General features: G+C 43.1%; 1 protein-coding gene across 1 annotated transcript in view; it reads right to left on the bottom strand.

Annotated features, from left to right (window-relative positions):
* The window catches only part of LOC115175746 (trafficking protein particle complex subunit 9-like), a 43,473-nt gene extending 21,571 nt beyond the window's left edge, over window positions 1-21,902 (bottom strand). Inside the window, exons 1-2 of the mRNA XM_029735215.1 lie at window positions 21,807-21,902; window positions 17,946-18,056 (exon numbers count right to left, since the gene is read on the bottom strand). The gene's annotated coding sequence lies outside the window, so the exon portion shown is untranslated. The remainder of the gene's footprint in view (window positions 1-17,945; window positions 18,057-21,806) is intronic.
* Between the last annotated feature and the right edge of the window lie 325 nt (window positions 21,903-22,227).

Below are 22,227 nucleotides of genomic sequence, written 5' to 3'. Positions count from 1 at the left end.
AAACGTCCTGCACAGTGTTGGGCTGTAAGCACAACCCCCACCTGTGGACGTCGGGCCCTCATACCACCCTCCTGGAGTCTGTTTCTGACCGTTTGAGCAGACACATGCACATTTGTGGCCTGCTGGAGGTCATTTTGCAGGGCTCTGGCAGTGCTCCTCCTGCTCCTCCTTGCACAATGGCGGAGGTAGCGGTCCTGCTGCTGGGTTGTTGCCCTCCTACGGCCTCCTCCACGTCTCCTGATGTACTGGCCTGTCTCCTGGTAGCGCCTCCATGCTCTGGACACTACGCTGACAGACACAGCAAACCTTCTTGCCACAGCTCGCATTGATGTGCCATCCTGGATGAGCTGCACTACCTGAGCCACTTGTGTGGGTTGTAGACTCCGTCTCATGCTACCACTAGAGTGAAAGCACCGCCAGCATTCAAAAGTGACCAAAACATCAGCAGGGAAGCATAGGAACTGAGAGTGGTCTGTGATCACCACCTGCTGAACCACTCCTTTATTGGGGGTGTCTTGTTTATTGTCTATAATTTCCACCTGTTGTCTATTCCATTTGCACAACAGCATGTGAAATTTATTGTCAATCAGTGTTGCTTCCTAAGTGGACAGTTGGATTTCACAGAAGTGTGATTGACTTGGAGTTACATTGTGTTGTTTAAGTGTTCCCTTTATTTTTTTGAGCAGTGTACATTGAGTGTACAAAACATTAGGAACTGCTCTTTTCATGACATAGACTGACCAGGTGAAAGCTATGATCCCTTGTTGATGTCACTTGTTAAACTCTGCTTCAATCAGTGTAGATGAAGGGGAGGAGAGAGGTTAAAGAAAGATTTTTAAGCCTTGAGACATTTGAGACATGGATTGTGTACGTGTGCATTCAAATAATAAATGGGTAAGACAAAATATTTAAGTGCCTTTGAATGGAGTATGGTAGTAGGTGCCAGGCACACCTGTTTGAGAGTGTCAAGAACTGCAATGTTGCTGGGAATGGTCCACCATCGAAAGGACATCCAGCCAACTTGACACAACTGTTGGAAGCATTGGAGTCAACATGGGCCAGCATCCCTGTGTAACGGTTTCGACACCTTGTAGAGTCCATGCCCCAACGAATTGAGGCTGTTCTGCAGGCAAATGGGGTGCAACTCAATATTCCTAATGTTTTGTATAGTCAGTGTATATTTCTATACTATAAATATCAGCACAGTTCAAATCCCCGAGCCGACAAGGTGAAGAATCTGCAGATGAGCAAGGCATTTAACCCTAATTGCTCCAGAATCGCCATTGGGTGTCTCAGGGGGAGTTGGGATATGCAAAAAACGAATATCCAATTCAAACATGCGTATAAACACACACACACTCACAAGGGTGGCCTGTAGCCATCTTTAACAGCCAGGTCTACTTTATGGGTGTTATAACATGGTCCTGATCGGAGACAGATCTCTGTGGAATGACCACGATGTGTTTAAACGGTGTGACGCCTCAGACCAACAAAGAGCACATGATTTGATAACCACATTAGATTGTGTCCATTTCAGGCCTGCTCTGAGATGCTGTGAATCCTCTGATTGCGGTAAGTGTCGGTTCGTCTGAATACCTCGGGCTTGGAGCTCCAACATGGAAAGAGAAAAAACACAGATGCAGGGAGGGACACACACACGCACGCATGCACATACACACACTGTGTAGCGTTACATCATGGGAGTGGGTAAGAAGAAGAGAGGGGAAAAAAGGAACCCGACAACTACAATCCCCCTTTTCACTCACAGACAGATGTATATCATAATCTCATCACGCAATTATGTCGGCTGTTTCTCCCAGTTTAGACCTACAAATGTTACAAATTAGAATTATCCACACACACACAGCATGTCTATATTTTCCTTTGATTATTCAAACAGCAGCGCAAAATAGTTAATCTTAACCTGCATAGGAATCCATTAGAGAGAGAGAGCAAGAGAGAAAGAGGGTGGGAGTGGGAGAGAAAAAAGAGAGAGAGAAGCAGTGAAAAAAGTGTTTTTATCAAAGCGCTGCTGCAGCTCTAACAGCCAGTGATCGCACTGGGGACAAACTGAGAGGAAGAGAGAAAATACAGAGCTGTGTGTGTGTGTGTGTGTGTGTGTGTGTGTGTGTGTGTGTGTGTGGTGTGACTGAGTGTTTCTGAGCCCAGTGTTCTATTTTTAGCTCACATGCTTGAGCTCATGTGCTGAGAGTGGAGGCGGGCTGTGCGGAGGCGGGCTGTGCGAAGGCGGGCTGTGCGGAGGCAGGGTGTGCGGAGGCAGGGTGTGCGGAGGCAGGTGAGAGCAACACGCTATTTATAGACTGCATGTGGCTGACTCCCCGTAACCCCCGGTTACCAGCAACAGCCTCAGCACCGACTCCACCTCCATCAATAACGGTCCTGCTCTTTCTGACACTGACACACACACACACACACACACACACACACACACACACACACACACACACACACACACACACACACACACACACACACACACACACACACACACACACACACACCTACCTGTCGGATTGGCTGCTGTAGAGACAGATCTATACAAACAATTACAGTATGGATATACAGTATGGATATGCCTCAGTGCAGGAATCTGCTAATGCATTGATCAAGATGCTATTTAAATTCAGTCGATGCAGAGTGTACAGGGAGGGACAGTATAGGGCACAGGGTTTCTCTCTATGCAGACAAACAAAGCTCTGAGAACATACTGTACGATGTTGAAATCTGGTGAATTATTCGCTTCATTAGTAAATTATCTAGTGGCTTGGAGGATCTAATGATAAAGCCTCTGTCATGGTTTCAACTATATGAGATTATGGCTGTGAATGAATGGGATTAGAGTTAAAAATATATGTTGCCTGGCCTGAGGGTAAACTAACAGACTGTTTAGAAGGTTCAGAAGCCAAAACAAAAATATAATAGGATTCTTAAAGGGAAACTTCACAATTTTTCAACTTCATATTCATCCTCTCCAGCACCACCCCAACATCAACATATGTGAACATTGTGCATTTCTATGTTTTGTACTAAAAACATAGAGGAAGATTAGTGCTTCCGATGACCTCATCGGTGTGCATCGTGCGGTTTTGACCAATTGTGAGTAGGCATTGCCTACTAATTGGTTGATGATGTCATTGGAAGCTCTTATCTTTCTCTTTTTTTTACTATAACAACATAGAAACGCGCCATTTTCCCATGTTGATGATGGGGTGGTGCTGGAGACGTTGAAACATTTGGAAATTTCCCTTTAATGTGTTTTGCTATTACAGCACCTATACTATATATTTCTCAACGTACATTTTGATGCTATCTCGCTCGCTCGCACCCACACACAACACACACACACACAGATCTAGACAATATGGGTGAGTGAGCAGGGATCTAGACGTTCCCATAACTAAACCCATTCCTTGTCCTTAAGGGAGCTAGTTAGGGAGGGGGAAGCATCTATAAAAAATACCATTACATGTCCATAATGAATGTGAAGTCCACAGATGGACCCAAACTAAACATGTTTAGGAAAAAAAACATTTCTCCTCACAGCATCACTGAGGTGTTTCGACCCTGGATGTTAAGAGACCCTCCCTAGTAGGAAGTGAACCTCGGAGAACAATCAGGTCTCATCTCTGTCACAGAGGAAACACCAAAACCCTACACACACACACACACACACACACACACACACACACACACACACACACACACACACACACACACACACACACACACAGAAACCATAGTCCCGCTCTCCTCAGCAGATAGATATTGCAGAGCACAGAGAATTGTAATACTATGGCAAAGGAAATGGTTGAATAATATTATTGCTTCTTGTAAGATGCTCAGGATAGCTTTTTTAAACAAAAAGAAGTCTGAGTCACTGCAGTGTTCCTGGGGGGGGGGGTCTCTCACAAATAAACAAAAAATGTACATTAAATATTACACTCACAATTTTTTTAAAGAATATAGGCATTTCAAATGTATATTATTGCCTATGTACAGTGTTATAACAACGTGCAAATAGTTGAAGTATGAAAGGGAAAATAAATAAACATAAATATAGGTTGTATTTAAAATGGTGTTTGTGTGCCACTGGTTGCCCTTTTCTTTTCTTGTGGCAACAGGTCACAAATCTCTCTCTAAGCTATGTGTCACAGCCCCTACCCAGAACACTCTAGGCGACACATCTGCGGGGGGGGGGGGGGGGGGGTGTCGGCCAGAAGAAGCTACTGGATGGATCAACTGGATGACACAGAACATATGCGACCCGCCATCCCATGCGTGGAAGAAAATAGATAATGGTTACAGGAAGCACATGCTGGCAAAACGTTCATGTCTGTAATGAAAAAAGGCTAAAACATAGGCTGATAATAATGCATTTGCAAACTAGCCTAGTGTCTTTTAAACCAGTGGTTCCCAAACTGTGGGGCGGGCCCCTCCCTCTGAGGGGTCGGCATGGGGGTCCCCATCCAATAAAATAAAATATACAGTACCAGTCAAAAGTTTGGATACACCTATTCATTCAAGAGTTTTTCTTTATGTTTACTATTTTCTACATTATAGAATAATAGTAAAGACATCGAAATTATGAAATAACACATATGGAATCATGTAGTAACCAAAATACTGTTAAACATATCAAAATATATTTTAGATTCTTCAAAGTAGCCACCCTTTGACTTGATGACAGCTTTGCACAATCTTGGCATTTGCTCAACCAGCTTCATGAGGAATGCTTTTCCAACAGTCTTGAAGGAGTTCCCACATATGCTGAGCACTTGTTGGCTGTTTTTCCTTCACTCTGCGGTCCAACTCATCCCAAACTCATCTCCTTCTTGGTCAAATAGCCCTTACACCGCCTGGAGGTGTGTTTTGGGTTATTGCCCTGTTGAAAAACAAATAATGGGATGGCATATCACTGCAGAATGCTGTGGTAGCTATGCTGGTTAAGTGTGCCTTGAATTGTAAATAAATCACTAACAGTGTCACCAGCAAAGCACCCCCACACCTCCTCCTCCATGCTTCACGGTTGGAACCACACATGCAGAGATCATACATTCACCTACTCTGCGTATCACGAAGATAGTAACCCATGGGGAGGGGGTCACACTCGGACATTCAGAGAGGGGGTATATTATTGTGGCCATGGTGGCACAAAATCAAAAGTCTGACTGCATGGAGATGCTTGGGAATATGGCCAATACGGGGGATCGTGTTGTGGGTGTTTCAGAGAAAAGGTGTACATTTGACTTCCATCATCTAGGTCATGACAATGGTTAATAAAATCTCTCCATTTCTGCCCATTTTTTGCACGGTCTTGCAGGCCTTCTCATACAGCTGCAACTGTAAATGCATTTGTAAATCAAGACCTTTCTTGAGTTGGGCTCTGGGATGGTGCAACTGTTGAGAATGTGAGCCTATGGTTGTGTGGGGGGAAAGAGTTGAGTGTGTATGAGTGTATGTGTGTATCGCACAACTGTTGCAAAGGAGAAAAGATGTTAGGGACAACTGAGGATGATTCACAACAATTGTTTGCTAATATAATAATTGCTTGCAATAATGTAATTTTGATAATGGCGAGACTGGTGAGAGGTAAAACCCTTTTCATAAATTGCCTACAAATATTAATAGCTAATTATGGAAAATAAGAAACAGGATTCTTAAAATATATATATATTTTTTTGATGGCTATATATAATACAAATCGAGGTAAGGGCGATGGAAATGCATCTGATCTACTTCTGTTCTGTAAACGGCACTGTGTGCTCTTTTCGAAGGATGGATCCCAGTCTTTTCAGGGCTATGGAATACAGGGGGTCGGGGGTGGTCTGCCGGGCATTGGGATGACAACCCAACTTGGGATGAGGAGGGCTTTTAGAGGGTGGAATAGTGGGGACCAATTGGAGGTTTACTTAGTAGCAATGCAAATATCATGGTACAGCTATATTGACACTCAATCATCATGTTACTTTTTAATGGTACGTTTACAAACATATATTTTCATAAATAGAATTTAAAGTTATGTCTCATTATGGTAAGTGGTGAAATAAGTATAGCCAGTTACAATTGTAATGGCCTAGCAGATAATAAGAAAAGACGATCAGTATTTACCTGGCTAAAAGAGAAGGAATATATCTATTGTTTACAGGAAACTCATTCAACAATTTTACATGAAGTTTTGTGGAAAAAGAACTGGGTGGGTGAAATATATTTCTCCCATGGGCAAAGAAATTCAAAAGGGGTGATGGTTTTAATTAACAGTAATTTTGATACAAATGTGCAAATTGTCCAAACAGATCATCAAGGTAGATGGATTATTTCAAATATGTTATTGGACAATAAACAGATATGGCTTATTAATCTATACGGTCCAAATAATGATGATCCAAGCTTTTTTGAAAATATATATAAGAATGTATCAACTCTACAAGCAACACTACACTCCATTATTATGGTGGGAGATTTTAATACGATCTTAAATACCTCTATGGACCTGAAAGGAAATCACACTACAAACTATCACCCTCAGGCACTTAAGGAAATCATGAATGTCATGGATATATTGGAATTAGTGGATATATGGAGACTTAAATACCCTGATCTAGTGAGATATACATGGCGGAGGCTTAATCAAGCTAGTCATCTTGACTACTTTCTTATGCCATTCTCTCTGGCACCAAAAGTTAAAAAAGTGTTGATGGGGACAGAATGCGGTCGGATCATCACATAATTGGCATATATATTACTCTTACAGAATTTCCATGTGGACGAGGATATTGGAAATTTAATCAAAGACTACTAGATGATAAATTGTTTAGAACTAGGACAGAAGAATTTATAACTGACTTTTTCAGACATAACATAGGTACAGCAGATCCCCTTATTGTATGGGACACTTAAGTGTGCCTTTAGAGGCCATGCAATTCAGTACTCATCTATAAAACAAAAGCAATTTAGATCAAAGAGTCCATATTAATAAAGGAAATTGAAGGACTAACAGTACAGTTAGATAGCAATAAAAACTGTACCATAGAGGCACAGAATAAGTTAGAGGAAAAACAAAAAGAAATGGAGGAACTTATTCAAGAAAGATCCAGTGTAATATATTATAAAAATAAAGCGAACTGGATGGACTATGGGGAAAAATGCACCAAATTCTTTTTCAATCTTCAATATAGAAATGCTACCAAAACTTTTTATTAAAACTTGTTACAAATGATGGAGTCACGCATGATTCACCGAATGATATTTTGAAAAAGGAAGTAAAGTACTTTAAGAATATGTTTTCGTTTCAGTCTCCTCCATCTTCACTAACTGAAACTAACTGTATGGATTTTTCCCCTAATAATAATGTAAAATTAACATCAGTACAGAAAGACTCATGTGAAGACCAAATTAGAGAGGAGGAACTGCTTGATGCAATTGAGGCATTTAAGGCTGGGAAAACTCCAGGGCTGGATGGCATACCAGTGGAAGTATACAAAACTTTTTTTGATATACTCAGAGGACCATTATTAGCATGTTTTAACCACTCCTATATAAATGGTAGATTATCAGACACGCAACAAGGTCTGATATCATTATTACTGAAACAGGACTCAAATAGTATATTTAAAGATCCAGTCCATTTAAAAAGTGTTGTGATGCAAAAATCCTAGCAAAATGCTTGGCGCATAGAACTACAAAAGCATTGTCAGATATTATTCATCCTAATCAGACAGGTTTTTACATGGACGATACATTGGAGATAATATAAGACAAGTACTGGAAACAATAGAATACTATGAAATATCGGGGACACCAGGCCTGGTTTTCATAGCTGATTGTGAAAAGGATTTTGATAAAGTACGACTGGAGTTTATATATAAATGCCTAGAATATTTTAATTTTGGGGTATCTCTTATAAAATGGGTTAACATTATGTATTGTAACCCTAGGTGTAAAATAGTAAATAATGGCTACATCTCAGAAAGTTTTAAACTATCTAGAGGAGTAAAACAAGGTTGTCCACTATCGGCATATCTATTTATTATTGCCATCAAAATGTTAGCTGCTAAAATTAGATCAAACAATAATATTAAGGGATTAGAAATCTGTGGCTTAAAAATGAAGGTGTTATTGTACGCTGATGATTCATGTTTTCTTTTAAAACCACAATTAGAATCTCTCCACGGCCTCATAGAGGATCTAGATACTTTTGCTATCCTCTCTGGATTAAAACCAAATTATGTATTACGTATTGGATCTCTAAAACATGCTAATTTTACATTATCATGTAGTTTACCAATTAAATGGTCTGAAAGAGATGTGGACATACTCGGTATACAAATTGCAAAAGAAAGAAATGATCTCACTCCAATACATTTTTAGAGAAAGTTAGCAAAACTAGATAAGATCTTGCTACCATGGAAAGACAAATACCTGTCTATTTGTGGAAAAATCATCCTGATTAACTCTTTAGTCATATCACAGTTTACCTATTTGCTTATGGTTTTGCCTACACCTAGTGACCTGCTTTTTAAATGATATGAACAAAAGATATTCAATTTTATTTGGAACGGTAAGCCAGACAAAATTAAAAGGGCCTATTTATATAACGAATATGAATTTGGAGGGCAGAAATTGTTAAATATTAAAGCATTAGACTTCTCACTAAAGGCATCAGTCATACAAAAGTTATACTTAAATCCAAACTGATTCTCTAGTAAATTGGTAAGAATGTCTCACCCTATGTTCAAGAAGGGCCCTTTTCCCTTTATTCAGATTACACCTGCTCATTTTCAGTTGTTTGAAAAGGAAATAATCTCCAAAATATCGTTATTTTTTAAACAAGCCTTAGAAAGTTGGTTGCAATTTCAGTTTAATCCACCTGAAAAGACAGAACAAATAATACAACAAATAGTGTGGTTAAACTCAAATATACTACTTGATAAAAAAAACGTATTTTCGAAGAAATGTTTAAAAAAGGTATAATTTTAGTGAATGATATCATAAATAGGACTGGTGAAGTTATGTCACACATACAGCTAACACAGACATATGGAAATGTCTGCTCTACCCCAAAAAATGGAAGAGGCAAGTAGAAGGGGGAAAAAGTAAGGAACTTGTATGTCGGCCCCGTATTAAAGAACATAAATGGTTAAAAAAAGTGTGATAAGTAAAAATATATACCAATTTCATTTAAGGACCAAAAAACTGACAGCTGTGCCATATAAATTGCAAAATAGTTGGGAAGAGATTTTCGATGTACCCATTCCATGGCATACGGTTTATGAATTGATACGCAAAACAACGCCGGATTCAAAACTTCAAATTTTTCCATTTAAATTACTATACAAAATTCTTGCAACCAATAGAATGTTATATATATGGTGGATACAATCTTCCCAGCTCTGCAGATTCTGCTGTGAGGAGGCAGAGTCATTAGATCATTTATTTTGGTATTGTCCATATGTAGCTCGTTTTTGGTCACAGGTCCAGGAATGGCTGGAGAATTGCAACATTTGCCTAGAACTAACGCTGCAGATAGCAATACTGTGTGATTTGAAAAGCCATAATCAATCAATCAATAATATAATAATTATTTTAGCAAAAATGTTTATTTTAATTTACAATCTGTAGAAGCTATGAGAATAGAAAGGTTCAATACTTTTGTGAAGCACCACTGCACAGTTGAAAAATATATGGCAAATAGAAATCCAAAATGGATGATGTTGAGAGATAGATGGGAGGGGTTGAATGGAGCTGAAGGGTGGGACTAATAACAAGATAACCAACGTAAAACATTTGGGGTCTGTAAAATGTATAACTTTTGTGAAATAGCACAGTTACAAATATAAATCAAACTGGATGGACATCAGAAACAGAGGAAGAACTAAAAACAAACAAAATATAACTATTGTAAAATAAATTGTGTCTTTAAAATGTGTAAAGATATATAAACTGAAGGTAGAAGCATAACTGTTTATTGGTTTACTACAATTGGGGGAAGGGTGGTAGGGTTTGCGGGGAATAATAAAGGTATATTCTATAAAAAGTATGTATATGTATATATGTATGCATGTGTGTATGTATATGGATATATATACTGCTCAAAAAAATAAAGGGAACACTTAAACAACACATCCTAGATCTGAATGAAAGAACTAATCTTATTAAATACTTTTTTCTTTACATAGTTGAATGTGCTGACAACAAAACCACACAAAAATAATCAATGGAAATCCAATTTATCAACCCATGGAGGTCTGGATTTGGAGTCACACTCAAAATTAAAGTGGAAAACCACACTACGGGCTGATCCAACTTTGATGTAATGTCCTTAAAACAAGTCAAAATGAGGCTCAGTAGTGTGTGTGGCCTCCACGTGCCTGTATGACCTCCCTACAACGCCTGGGCATGCTCCTGATGAGGTGGCGGATGGTCTCCTGAGGGATCTCCTCCCAGACCTGGACTAAAGCATCCGCCAACTCCTGGACAGTCTGTGGTGCAACAAGGCGTTGGTGGATGGAGCGAGACATGATGTCCCAGATGTGCTCAATTGGATTCAGGTCTGGGGAACGGGCGGGCCAGTCCATAGCATCAATGCCTTCCTCTTGCAGGAACTGCTGACACACTCCAGCCACATGAGGTCTAGCATTGTCTTGCATTTGGAGGAACCCAGGGCCAACCGCACCAGCATATGGTCTCACAAGGGGTCTGAGGATCTCATCTCGGTACCTAATGGCAGTCAGGCTACCTCTGGCGAGCACATGGAGGGCTGTGCTGCCCCCCAAAGAAATGCCACCCCACACCATGACTGACCCACCGCCAAACCGGTCATGCTGGAGGATGTTGCAGGCAGGAGAACGTTTTCCACGGCGTCTCCAGACTCTGTCACGTCTGTCACGTGCTCAGTGTGAACCTGCTTTCATCTGTGAAGAGCACAGGGCGCCAGTGGCGAATTTGCCAATCTTGGTGTTCTCTGGCAAATGCCAAACGTCCTGCACGGTGTTGGGCTGTAAGCACAACCCCCACCTGTGGACGTTGGGCCCTCATACCACCCTCATGGAGTCTGTTTCTGACCGTTTGAGCAGACACATGCACATTTGTGGCCTGCTGGAGGTCATTTTGCAGGGCTCTGGCAGTGCTTCTCCTGCTCCTCCTTGCACAAAGGCGGAGGTAGTGGTCCTGCTGCTGGGTTGTTGCCCTCCTACGGCCTCCTCCACGTCTCCTGATGTACTGGCCTGTCTCCTGGTAGCGCCTCTATGCTCTGGACACTACGCTGACAGACACAGCAAACCTTCTTGCCACAGCTCGCATTGATGTGCCATCCTGGATGAGCTGCACTACCTGAGCCACTTGTGTGGGTTGTAGACTTCGTCTCATGCTACCACTAGAGTGAAAGCACCGCCAGCATTCAAAAGTGACCAAAACATCAGCCAGGAAGCATAGGAACTGAGAAGTGGTCTGTGGTCCCCACCTGCAGAACCACTCCTTTATTGGGCGTGTCTTGCTAATTGCCTATAATTTCCACCTGTTGTCTATTCCATTTGCACAACAGCATGTGAAATGTATTGTCAATCAGTGTTGCTTCCTAAGTGGACAGTTTGATTTCACAGAAGTGTGATTGACTTGGAGTTACATTGTGTTGTTTAAGTGTTCCCTTTATTTTTTTGAGCAGTGTATATTTATCCCAAAAATATATGGGGGATTGGAAATGATGCAGACAATTACATTGATGGAAGCAACATTCTTTCCGCAATATTAAGCTGATCCACCCCTTAGAAAGAAAAAGACATTTGGAATCATCAGACCAAAGGACAGAGTTCCACCGGTCTAATGTCCGTTGCTCGTGTTTCTTGGCCGAAGCAAGTCTCTTCTTCTTATTGGTGTCCTTTAGTAGTGGTTTCTTTACAGCAATTTGACAATGAAGGCCTGATTCATGCAGTCTCCTCTGAACAGTTGATGTTGAGATGTGTCCGTTACTTGAACTCTGTGAAGCATTTATTTGGCCTGCAATCTGAGGTGCGGTTAACTCTAATGAACTTATCCTCTGCAGCAAAGTTAACTCTGGGTCTGGCGGTCCTCATGAGAGCCAGTTTCATCATAATGCATGATGGGTTTTGCGACTGCACTTGAAGAAACTTTCAAAGGTCTTGAAATTTTCCAGATTGACTGACCCTCATGTCTTAAATTAATGATGGACTGTTGTTTCTCTTTGCTAATTTGAGCTGTTCTTGCCATAATATGGACTTAGTCTTTTACCAAATAGGGCTATCTTTTGTATACCACCCTTACCTTGTCACAACACAACTGATTGGCTCAAATGCATTAGGGAAAGAAATTCCACAAGTTAACAAGGCGCACTTGTTAATTGAAATGCATTCCAGGTGTCTACCTCATAAAGCTGGTTGAGAGAATGCCAAATGTGCAAAACTGTCATCAAGGCAAAGGGTGGCTACCTTGAAGAATCTAAACTATAAAATATATTAAGATTTGTTTAACAGTTTTTTGGTTACTACATGATTCCAAATATGTTATTTCATAGTTTTGATGTCTTCACTATTATTCTACAATGTAGAATATAGTAAAAAAAAAAACTAAAAAAAAAACTTGAATGAGTAGTTGTGTCCAAACTTCTGACTGGTACTGTATATATAATTATTTTTAAGAAATTCAGTGTGGCTTTCAACTTACTATTGAGATACAATTTCAACATTGGGTAGTGCATCATCAGTTCCTCTTGTCATGTTTGTCATTTATAATTTGTCACAGATGTCCAGATCAACTAGCCCAAGTCAACTAACCTTTTTCAACATTTTTTTTTAGCCCATAGAAATTGTAATTTTTTTGTCACTCAAATATCACATGAAAACACATACGACATGGCAATATGCATTTTACATTTTTTATTTAACCTTTATTTAACTAGGCAAGTCAGTTAAGAACAAATTCTTATTTACAACGACGGCCTAGGAACAGTGGGTTAACTGCCTTGTTCAGGGTCAGAAAGACAGATTTTTAGCTTGTCAGCTCGGGGACTCGATCTAGCAACCTTTCGGTTAAGCTTTAAAACTGCAATATTTTCTTTGCAGGAAATAAGGAAGGGGGGGCACAGGATGTTCCCCAATGCTGGAATGGGGGCCCTGAGTGAAAACGTCATCAGGCAGTAAGTGGGGAAAGATTCATTTCAGATGGCTGCTCAATGGGATGTTATTTCAACGTTCTCCATCACCCATGTCTGTAAACAGACCGAGCAACTCAATGGGCCACCACTACAGAGCTGAAAGAACAAAACCTCAGGAAAGACCTGTGATTCAGACAGAGGCTTCAGGCCATGCAGGAAATAACAGCAGCCTGCAGGATGAATGGAGCAAAAAACCTTAAAAGGACATTATGGAGACTATCATGAGATACTCCAGTGAAGGACGTTCACCCTGAGCTTTTGTTCACACAGAACAGACAGAGATATAAAAATAAGGCCCTCGGGGATCTTTTCTGTCTGGCAGTCAGTTACAGATTAAACTGATACTTCAGGGGCTCAACTCACACACGGCACCTGCACATGCACACAAACACACGGCACAGCACACACACTCTAGGAAGTCAGTGTGGAGAACAACAATCAACTAAGGGAGAATGGCTGTTGGCTCCTCTTCTCCAGATTCATTAGTATTGGGGCTTCTTTAGGACTAGGGCACACATTTCACTCCTACAGACAGTGAGTCACGTGGACGTGGCGTGCTATATAAAGCAGGCAGACAGTAATCAAGGTATTCCAGTTACTGATTGATTGAACGTTTGAATTGACAAAACGAGTGACCTAAGCGACTGAGCGCAGTATGATTGTGAGTGCCAGTTGTGCTGCTTCCAGCACGTCAGAAATGTGTGGCCTCCTGAGCTATTCAGGAATGGCAGTGTCTAGGATTTACAGAGAATGGTGTGACAAACAAAACACATCCAGTCAGCGGCAGTCCTGTGGATGAAAACAGCTCGTTGATGAGAGAGGTCGAAGGAGAATGGCAAGAGTCGTGCAAGCTAAGAGACGGGCCACAAACAGGCAAATACAACAAAGTGGTATGCCCAACAGGATCTCAGAACCCACAACTCGTTGGTCCTCATCACGGATGGGCTCAAGCAGCAGAGGACCTCACCAGGTTCCACTCCTATCAGCTACAAACAAGAAGAAGCGGCTCCAGTGGGCACGCCATCACCAACACTGAACAATTGGCGAGTGGAAAAACATCCTGGTCCGATGAATACCGGATCCTCTTGCGTCATGCTGATGGCAGAGTCAGGATTTGGCGTAAGCAGCATGAGTCCATGGCCCCATCCTGCCTGGTGTCAACTGGACAGGCTGGTGGCGGTGGTGTAATGGTGTGGGGATGTTTTCCTGGCACGTTAGCTCCCTTGATACCAATTAAGCAACGTTTCCATGCCCCGAAGACTTCAGGCTGTTCTGGAGGCAAAGGGGGGTCCGACCCGGTACTAGAAGGTGTACCTAATAAACCGGCAACGTGTATTTCATCGACAAGAATGTCACCTGTCCCCCCCTACATTGGTTTATTTAGCTTTATTCAGGTCCGCATAAAAGTTGTCTAATTTTAACTGTGGGTTATGATCCCTTGAGATCCCATGCTGTGAATTTCATTAAAGTCATGAATAACATTGTGGCTGCCCATTCAAATCAAGACAAAACAACCAATCTACAATAGACAAGTCCTGCTCTCTCTATTCTCCCTCCCCCATGGTGCTCATACACAAAGAGAGAGAGAGAGACAAAAGGGGCTTTGGTTGAAGAGGCTGACAGAGGTCGGTGTTTGAGCTTTCTAGGGCTTCCAAACATCAGAGGGGTCATTTTCATTCATATCTCCTGCACCTCTCGTCTGTCTTTCAGCTGTAATGAACAGGAACGAGTGGTAAAGATCTGGAAGGCTGAGCGTTGGAAGATGGGAGAAGATGAAAGCAACCAGACCTCTTTCCTTCTTCGATGAACTCAAACACACACACACACACACGAGCAGCCGCGCACACTCACACGAGCAGCCGCGCACACTCACACAAGCAGCCGCGCACGCATGCACGCACGCACGCACGCACGCACGCACACACACACACACACACACACACACACACGAGCAGCCGCGCTCGAGTTGTATTTCTGTAAATAAAGATTTCCAGGGTAACTTTAAACATATACAATAGCACTATTTAAACAGATTGAGTGTTTTTGTTAATAACCCAAAAAACAGAGAGAAAAACCTTGACAATTATAAAAACAAACAAAAATCAAAGACGTTGATAATAAACTGTATTAAATATAATACGGACCATTTACCTTCATATATTATAGAAACCAGGGCTTCAGTTGACTGAGAGTGTTTTCCTGTTCTAATGTATTGAAGCTCAGGCAGGATTCAGAGCTCTTTGTCTCCACTGCGGCTGTAATACCAGTGATTAAAAATGAACTGCTGACCTGCCTGTAACCGGCTCACATGCACACTTTGAATTAAAAGTCTTTAAAAGACAGCCCGACCTCTTGACAAGACCTCTCCGAAGGCAGTGGGTTCATCATTCCTAACGTGTTATTGCTGTACCATAGACAGGAGAACAGGGCGGTCCAAAGTCTTACTGTCACTTTCCTGGAAAAGTTAGGAAACCTTCCTCTATCTTTGCAACAGCAAAATGGACCTAACTTATGAACCAGCCATGTAGAGAATAAGAAAGATAAACATGCTAGTTAACCATTTCTAGAGAAATTTTCCAATAGTCCTACAGAAGGATAGTGTGAGAATACTCCGCTATTTGGCTGTGTGGCTGAAAAGAACAGCCCCACACCAGCCTGTGTTGTCTCAGATGCAGGCAGTAAGAGAACATTCCTCTCCTGTAGAGGAAGGCTTGTGGGTCACACACATGGTGTACACACACACTCCCCACACACACACACACACACCTCCCCACCCGCATTCATAGCAGGAGGAAGGACGCTCCTCAGAGATAGCTGTGACAGGAGTCATAACTCGTTCAGAGGAATAACAGGCGGTGTGCCGAAGAGAGGAGAGGAATGGAGGCAGGGAGAGAGGTTCAGAGATGGAGAGAAGAGGTCAGGAAAAGAGGAATGGAGGCAGGGAGAGAGGTTCAGAGATGGAGAGAAGAGGTCAGGAAGAGAGGAGAGGAATGGAGGCAGGGAGAGAGGTTCAGAGATGGAGAGAAGAGGTCAGGAAGAGAGGAGAGGAATGGAGGCAGGGAGAGAGGTTCAGAGATGGAGAGAAGAGTTCAGGAAGAGAGGAGAGGAATGGAGGCAGGGAGAGAGGTTCAGAGATGGAGAGAAGAGGTCAGGAAGAGAGGAGAGGAATGGAGGCAGGGAGAGAGGTTCAGAGATGGAGAGAAGAGGTCAGGAAGAGAGGAGAGGAGTGGAGGCAGGGAGAGAGGTTCAGAGATGGAGAGAAGAGGTCAGGAAGAGAGGAGAGGAATGGAGGCAGGGAGAGAGGTTCAGAGATGGAGAGAAGAGGTCAGGAAGAGAGGAGAGGAATGGAGGCAGGGAGAGAGGTTCAGAGATGGAGAGAAGAGGTCAGGAAGAGAGGAGAGGAATGGAGGCAGGGAGAGAGGTTCAGAGATGGAGAGGGGGAAGGGAAAGGGAGAGGAATAATCCCATCTGAAGACGTACAGCAGCTCTCACTGTAAACAAATGTCCGACATGTCTGTGTGTTGAGAGATACAGCTGGCTACTGATTGAGCCCCCGCTTAGTGTTCAAAGTCAACAGCAATATCTTGTCTCAAACTAAAATCCAGTGACATGAGCAGCTCCATAGACATATTTAGAAAGTATAGGTTATCTAGTAAAGGACGATGTTAAAGGCATAGTTCACCCAAATCACAAAATGATGAATTGGTTTCTTTACCCTGTAAGCAGTCTATGGCCAAATTAAGACAGCAGTCTGTGATTTGGTTAGTTCACCTTGTCTATAGACTTCTTACAGGGTAAGGAAACCAAAGTCATTTTAAACATTTTTCGTGAACTAACCCTTTAAAGGGCGGCTCCAGAGGCTGTCGTTATTGACCCCCGGTAAAACACCCCAGAGCGGGATGTCAATAATGGACCTAACTACCATGGTTAGGTCAACAAGACAGTGTTGACCCGTCGGCACTAATCCATACTTAGCCATTACAGTCTCATTAACCCAACTCCAGCTATTAGAACGCTGTTTAAAGCACCTGAAGACAGAAGATACACTGCAGGCTATATGTAGGCTATATATGTCACATGATACACACACACACAACATGGGCTTGGTCACAGTATACACAGTGTACAAAACATCCAGAACACTTTCCTAATATTGAGTTGCACCCCCCCCACTTTTTGCCCCCAGAACAGCCTCAATTCGCCAGGCCATGGACTCCACAAGGTGCAGAAACCATTCCACAGGGATGCTGACCCATGTTGACTCCAATACTTCCCACAATTGTGTCAAGTTGGCTGGATGTCTTTTGGGTGGTGGACCATTCTTGATACACACGGGAAACTGTTGAGTGTGAAAAACCCAGCAACGTTGCAGTTCTTGACACAAACCAGTGCGCCTGGCACCTAATACCATACCCCGTTCAAAGGCACATAAATATTTTGTCTTGCCCATTCACCCTCTGAATGGCACTCATTCACTATCCATGTCTCATAAATAAGGGACATCAATAAGGGATCATAGGTTTCACCTGGATTCACCTGGTCAAAGAGCAGGTATTCCTAATGTTTTGTCCACTCAGTGTATATCGTTCACAAATATGACTCTGACTGGTTGGATTTGAGTTTGTGTTCATATACGATCATTCATTTACGTGCTCATGTTCATAAGAGAAACCTGGCCCACAATGTGTGTACATTTAAAACATGGAATGGACTGTTATCCACTGGCTCCCTGTGAATGGGCAGGTTAAAGGTCACATACCTCTGACACTCTGAGGCGTGCAGCACCAGGTCCTGGTTGTTGTTGGCGCTGACCGTCAGCTCATGTTCTGTTGAGTTGAACACGTCCAGCAGCAGATGGCACTGACGGGTTCTGGGGAGAAAGATAGAACCGGGTTAGAACCACACACACACACACACACACACACACACACACACACACACACACACACACACACACACACACACACAAATGATGGGGACTGGGGAGAGAGAGCAGATGTTTTTAACTTGAAGTAATACAACATCCAGCGTGTAATTGCGAACGAGAGTCATGCCTACTCTCTTCAAAATGGAAAGAGAAACAGAACACAAACACACAAGCCAGTACATTAGCTGATGTACACAGACACAGAACACTAGAATACACTGTTAAATTGATATTAAGTTGATTAATAATGTACTGATATACCCCAAATAAAATTGAAAGGTCAGTTCAGTGTTCACTTAGCAACACCAAGTGTATCAGCCAGTCTCCCCGCTGGATACTTGTTGAAAAGGTTCACTTTTAAAACATTTCTACGTCGGCTACAGAGCCAACGTCTGCGATGTGCATGTTGCAACATTATACACGTCGCCCAGATGACTTCCTGATAGTTTTCGCTATTAAGCTACTGCTGTGGTGACCGTTTTCACAGCCCTGTTCTACTGTATGTCGCTCTCTCCTGATTGGCTAAGCTGCTGTGTCGGTGCTTCCTGATTGATGGTCCAGCTAAACTGTGTGGAGGATAAATCAGTTGTCTCCCCCCTCTCTCTCTTTTGGTACAACCGTCCACTGGGTTAATCATGTCCTCCAGCAGAGACAAAGAGACAGTTGGAGAAACATGGAGGCTCCTGCTAGAAATATGGTATTTTAATTACCCTGACACTTTATTAGGGGGCCGGGACAAACTCTGATGAAGTCTCCATTAACTCTGGGATTTAAGAGGAGGGAGTGGAAGGGCTGAGGACACGGTGTCTCTAAGAGGGAGGGAGGGAGGGAAGGAAGCAGTTAGACGGGACGGCTGAGGGTAAAGCGGTCCTTTGCAGGTTTGTGGTCTGGAAAGTAGATGAGCCAGCAGTCTTCCTACACCTTGCCTACAGTACATGGGTGATAGAATAGATCTTTGAGATCAGTTGCGTTTTGAGTACCTCCCGTCTGCACAATGGACTACAGTACATACACTGAGTGTACAAACATGCTCTTTCCATGACAGACTGACCAGGTGAATCCAGGTGAAAGCTAAGGATCCCTTACTGATGTCTCTTGCTAAATCCACTTCAATCAGTGTAGACGAAGGGGAGGAGACCAGCTAAAAAAAGGGATTTTTTTAAGCCTTGAGACAATTGAGACCTGGATTGTGAGGGTGAATAGGCCGGACAAAACATTTAAGTGCCTTTGAAAGGGTATGCTATTTGGTGCCAGGCGCAACGGTTTGAGTGTGTCAGAACTGCAACGCTGCTGTTGTTTTAACGCTGAACAGTTTCCTGTGTGTATCAAGAATAGTCCACCGCCCAAAGGACATCCAGCCAACTTGACATGTGGGAAGCATTGGAGTCAACATGGGACAGCTTCCCCGTGGAATGCTTGCAACACCTTGTAGACTCCATGCCCCAAAGAATTGCGTCTGTTCTGAGGGCAAAACAGGGGAGTAACACAATATTAGGAAGCTGTTCTAAATGTTTTGGACACTCAGTGTACACTATTCTAATTTCAGAGAAAATATAAGACCATTTTTAAAACTATTTATTTTTCCAAGGAATGATGTCTTTTACCTGTGTTTTGTGGAAAAATAAGAAAAAGAGAGTTCGAGACAGGCTGGAGAGGAGAAACAGATCGAGACAGGCTGGAGAGGAGAAACAGATCGAGACAGGCTGGAGAGGAGAAACAGATCGAGACAGGCTGGAGAGGAGAAACAGATCGAGACAGGCTGGAGAGGAGAAACAGATCGAGACAGGCTGGAGAGGAGAAACAGATCGAGACAGGCTGGAGAGGAGAACAAATAGAGACAGGCTGGAGAGGAGAAACAGATCGAGACAGGCTGGAGAGGAGAAACAGATCGAGACAGGCTGGAGAGGAGAAACAGATCGAGACAGGCTGGAGAGGAGAAACAGATTGAGACAGGCTGGAGAGGAGAAACAGACAAATAGAGACAGGCTGGAGAGGAGAAACAGACATACAGAGACAGGCTGGAGAGGAGAAACAGACATACAAGACAGGCTGGAGAGGAGAAACAGATTGAGACAGGCTGGAGAGGAGAAACAGACAAATAGAGACAGGCTGGAGAGGAGAAACAGACATACAGAGACAGGCTGGAGAGGAGAAACAGACATACAGAGACAGGCTGGAGAGGAGAAACAGACATACAGAGACAGGCTGGAGAGAAGAAACAGACAGAAAGGCTGGAGAAACAGAAACAGAGCCAGGCTGGAGAGAAGAAACAGACAGAAAGGCTGGAGAAACAGAAACAGAGCCAGGCTGGAGAGGAGAAACAGACAAATAGAGACAGGCTGGAGAGGAGAAACAGACATACAGGCTGGAGAAACAGAAACAGAGCCAGGCTGGAGAGGAGAAACAGACAGACAGGCTGGGAGAAAACAGAAACAGAGCCATGCTGGAGAGGAGAAACAGACATACAGAGACAGGCTGGAGAGGAGAACAGAACAAACATGACGGCTGAGAGGAAGAACAGACAAATAGAGGACAGGCTGGAGAGGAGAAACTGGACATACAGAGACAGGCTGGGAGGAGAACAGACATACAGAGAGCAGGCTGAGAGGAGAAACAGACAAACATAGACAGGCTGGAGAGGAGAAACAGACAAACATAGACAGGCTGGAGAGGAGAAACAGACAAATAGAGACAGGCTGGAGACGAGAAACAGACAGACAGACAGGCTGGAGAGGAGAAACAGACATACAGAGACAGGCTGGAGAGGAGAAACAGACAAACATAGACAGGCTGGAGAGGAGAAACAGACAAACATAGACAGGCTGGAGAGGAGAAACAGACATACAGAGACATGCTGGAGACGAGAAACAGACAGACAGGCTGGAGAGGAGAAACAGAAACAGAGACAGGCTGGAGAGGAGAAACAGACAAACATAGACAGGCTGGAGAGGAGAAACAGACAAATAGAGACAGGCTGGAGAGGAGAAACAGACATACAGAGCCAGGCTGGAGAGGAGAATCAGACAAATAGAGACAGGCTGGAGAGGCGAAACAGACATAAAGAGACAGGCTGGAGAGGAGAAACAGACATACAGAGACAGGCTGGAGAGGAGAAATAGACAAATAGAGACAGGCTGGAGGGAAGAAACAGACATACAGAGACAGGTTGGAGAGAAGAAACAGGACAAACAGAGACAGGCTGGAGAGGAAAGGAGAAACAGTCAGACAGAGAGAGGCTGGAGAGGAGAAAGGACACAGAGAGAGGCTGGAGAGGAGAAACAGACATACAGAGACAGGCTGGAGGGAAGAAAACAGACATAACAGAGACAGGTTGGAGAGAAGAAAACAGACAAACAGAGACAGGCTGGAGAGGAAAACAGACAGACAGAGACAGGCTGGAGGGAAGAAACAGACATACAGAGACAGGTTGGAGAGAAGAAACAGACAAACAGAGACAGGCTGGAGAGGAAAGGAGAAACAGTCAGACAGAGAGAGGCTGGAGAGGAGAAAGACACAGAGAGAGGCTGGAGAGGAGAAACGGACAGACAGAGATAAGCTCGAGAGGACAAGAGAAACAGACAGAGAGAGACAGGCTGAAGAAAGGAAACAGACAGAGAGAGACAAGGGCTAGAGAGGAGAGAAGAAATACACCTACAACAGCTAGGAAACTGGCCCTGATGAAAGGACTAATACCTTTGATGTTGTGATGTTAGGACAGGACAGGAATGGACGAGTACTCTTAATGTGTTTCCGTTATGTAACGTGTGTGTTCGAATGTTCACACGCAAACACCCTCCACCCTCCCACAAACACCACCGGATAATGAATGTCTCCCATTTCTGGACAGCGCTATGTCACGCTGACGAATGAGCCGTGAGATCAGCCATTCACCGTTAATGATTGGTGGAGAGGCCTCCCATCCCGTCGGAGAAGAATAACTTACCAAACTTGGCAACCCATTCACCAAACCTGGCTGCCCACGGTAGCTCATCACTTCTTAGAGCCACCACTGACAGCCAAATGAGCTTTTAAAACAGATGGACATGCAATCATGTGACTGGCTGTCTCCCCAAAACAAATCCACAGCCTGCAAAACCCTGAGACTATGGATGAG

This window comes from Salmo trutta, chromosome 36 (genome assembly GCF_901001165.1).
Source record: "Salmo trutta chromosome 36, fSalTru1.1, whole genome shotgun sequence".
Classification (NCBI taxonomy): domain Eukaryota; kingdom Metazoa; phylum Chordata; class Actinopteri; order Salmoniformes; family Salmonidae; genus Salmo; species Salmo trutta.
Note: the sequence above shows the minus strand (reverse complement) of the source record. Positions and strands in the feature narration are given on the sequence as shown.